At 36.1% G+C, this 3,664-nt stretch overlaps 1 pseudogene; it reads right to left on the reverse strand.

Annotated features, from left to right (window-relative positions):
• Window positions 1–264: 264 nt before the first annotated feature.
• LOC130981288 (pentatricopeptide repeat-containing protein At1g59720, chloroplastic/mitochondrial-like) lies at window positions 265–2,992 on the reverse strand (annotated as a pseudogene).
• Between the last annotated feature and the right edge of the window lie 672 nt (window positions 2,993–3,664).

The following is a 3,664-nucleotide window of genomic DNA, read 5'->3' on the forward strand; positions in this document are numbered from 1 at the left end:
TGTCAATGGAATGCATGTGGCCGGCAGTTTCACTGGTATCAACTAGCTGGCTATTATTAGTTGAACCAAATCATTCATCATTCATGTCGCTTTTAATATCCAGAGAGATATATGATTATAATAATTGCTGTGAAGATAGGATTCTCTGTTGTCACATGAAATTTTAAGAAATCCATAACATCAAACCTGGGCCAATAAAATTTTTTAACGATATACTAGTTCACCATAGATTTTTCATTTATATATGATTGTGCATATTTTTCGTCACCAATAATCCTTACAAGAACAGTTTCCCTCTTTAAAATGATGGAACCGTGCACGATCTCTCACAATTATCTTTACATTATAAATTCTTGATAGTAATCTTGTAACACTGTGACAATCATTACACACTCTAAGATTCTAAAACACTCTTATTGGCATGCCTGGTCTTGACCTTAGTAATCCAAAAGCTATAGCTAATCTCTCACTATGCAACCTCATAGTATTCTTTTTTCCCTCATTAACCTCATCAACTAAAGGTGCACCTGAATAATCAGGTACATACCCGGTTGCTTCTAGCTTCTCCTCAATTTCACTCATAAACTTGTATATATCTTCACTTTGAGGATGAGTAGTGTCCCCAGCAAAAAATTTATGAGTGACACCATCAATCTCTACCAAACTACAACCAGGTTCTTTATTCACACCCTTATCAGTCATTAGTTTTCTAAGCAATCCAACATCATTCCACATGCTAGCTGAAGCATAGATTCTTGACAATAGCACATAAGCACCACTACTATATGTAGTACTTCCCTCTGACTCAAACACTTTCTTGGCCAATTCTTCACTTAGCTCAAGACTTGCATGTTGCTTGCAACAAGCATCCAACAGACTCCTCCAGATCACGTCATCCGGTTTCATAGGCATTTCTGAAACCAAGTTCATAGCCTCTTCGATGCGTCCGGCTCGAGCGAAAAGACCAACGAGGCATCCGTAATGCTCTAATCTTGGCTCAATTTTGTACTCCCTGGTCATTATGTCAAAAGACATAACCCCTTCATTAACCATTCCCCTGTGATTACATGCACTCAAGACACCAACAAAAGTGATTGAATTCGGCACGAGTCCCTTTACCTTCACCATTCTTGCATAGTAGTCCAACGCCTCCTCAGCCATGCCATGCATGGCAAGCCCCAAAATCATTGAATTCCATGAATTCACATCTCTACAAGGCATGCTTTCAAAGACTTGTTTTGCAAACCCCACTGAGCCACACTTGCAATACATGTCCACCAAGCTAGTGTTAACCAAAACATCACCAATCATGTTCTTGTCACTCCTTTTCAAGACATAAGCATGAGCCCACAAACCCAAAGACAAAGCACCCAATCCAGCACAGGAACTAATCACACTTTGCATGGTGTAACCGTCAGGATCATGAATCCTCTGCATCTCACAGAACATTCTCAATGCAGCGTCATACTCACCAGCACTTGCATAAGAGTCAATCATGATGTTCCATGAAACCTCACTTCTTTCGGACATTTTCTCGAACACCTTGTGTGCCAAGTCTAGAAACCCACAAGTTGCATAAAAATGAATCAAACTGTTATAAATATGAGTATCCGATTCAAACCCAAGTTTCAATACATGAGCATGCACCTGTTTCCCTTCAGAAAGAGAGAACAAGTAAGCACATGCCTTTAATACAAAAGGGTATGTGTAATTATCAGGAATAACCGCTGCACTTTGTTGTTCTCGTTCCATCATTAACATTGCTTTGTAAAGTTCCATGGACTTGTGTTTTTGGTCTGCGGTTCTAGCATAGGCTCTTATGAGTGTGTTCTACATGAAGGAAAAAGGAACAGAGATAGCGCCGGCGATGATGGAACAGAGCTGCGCGACGGAAAAAGGAGGCGAGCCCGGCGACTATGGAACCGAGCTGCGCGACGGTGCTTTCAAAGCTGAAACAGTAGCTACACGATGGTGGAACAGAGCTACAATAACGACGGTGGCTTCAAAGTTCGTTTCGGCGACGGCGGCGGGAGATGGACGGAGGTGAGGGAGTGAGATCGCGTCTTGCGTGCGACGGACGATGAGAGAGAGATGAAGAAGATTGAAACCTTCAGAGGAGTGAACGAGAGAAGGTTTTTGAATCCAGAGACGAAGAACAATTTTAATTTTTTATTATTTTAATATATTTAGCACAGATGAAGAACAATTTTAATTTTTTGTTTTTTTAATAAGTTTTTATTTTGTTGTTTTAATTATTTAAAATTATAAAATTAGGATTAATTGAATTTTAAAATTTAATTAATTTAAAAGGATGTTTTTGTCTAATCAAATAAAAAAATGATGTTTAAGTCTTTTTATAAAATTAAATAAATAAATATTTTTTATTTTTATTTAATTAAAAGGATGTTTTAGTAAAAATGGTGATATACTATATATTTAAAAAAGAAAAAATTAAATGCTGATGTGGAAAATAAATTCCACATGTCTTATTATTATTTGTCCATATTTTAAACATATCGGTATGTATGAATTTATCACCGTACCGTAGCAAACACCTATTTAAATGGTCTAAATTTTATTAAAATAGAAAGTGACTTAACTTCAAAGAAAACATTTTAATTACTGAAAACTATTTGATTTCAATTTATTATAGAAAGTCTTATTTTCAACTTGATTTATTAAGAAAGTATAATGTTTTACAATCAATTTTTTTTATAATAGATTTTGTTTCAAGTTATGATTAAGTTCGGTTTGTTAAGAGAAAGAAGGAAAGAGGAAAGAGAATATTGCACGTGTGATTATGAAATGAATAAAAGGTCACAAAAGGGTGACAGAAAGTAACTAGTTAGGGTGCCGATGTGAGAATGTTAAGTCGTGGGCTTTATGTGTGAATGATTGTGCGGGGATGCTGTGTGTATGGAATGGCTTCCAAGAGAAAGAGGCATATGTTTCAGCTGGAGAATCAGCGCCTGCAAGTACTTGCAGAGGTCATGTTCGGCATACTTCAATTGGAGAATCAGCGCCTGCAAGAAGTAGAAACTTGTAGAAGTTATGCCGCTGGAATGCCTTATCTGACTTGCGAGTCGGATTGCGTCGGGTGCGGGTCGAAACTAACAAATGAGCTCATTACTTGCGATAGGACTAGACATGCATCATCATTGTTTGCACATTTGCATTTGATTGTGTTTGCTTATCTTGTCTCTTTGTGATTATACTGTTTATTTTATTGCTATTTGTTTGTGTATTGAGGTGATTGAGAACTGAGGTTGTAATTGAGATTTGTCTTAAGTTCGAAAATTTAGAGAATGTAATTAATTATATAAAATAATATTAAAAAATATTTTCAAAAGATTTGATAAAAATATATTTGTATTGAGTAAAGTTAATTATTTGCATTTTATTTCATTACTCTTACGACATTTCCATTCCTTACTGAGAACGTGTGCTTTGTTCTCACCCCAAAATCTTTCACCCTTTCAGTGACACAGGTTCAAAGACTCAGTTTAAAGCTGCGGGCGATTATTAGTCTTATTTGAGTTAAGTTTATGTATTGAGTCGCTTTCCTATAATTTCCTCGCCTTTGTTAGTTAAGATTTTATTTTATACAGAGGGATAGGAGTTGTATCTGAGTTTCATTTAAATTCTTTTGTATGATATTTATTAT

The sequence above is a fragment of the Arachis stenosperma genome, chromosome 5 (genome assembly GCF_014773155.1).
Source record: "Arachis stenosperma cultivar V10309 chromosome 5, arast.V10309.gnm1.PFL2, whole genome shotgun sequence".
NCBI lineage: Eukaryota > Viridiplantae > Streptophyta > Magnoliopsida > Fabales > Fabaceae > Arachis > Arachis stenosperma.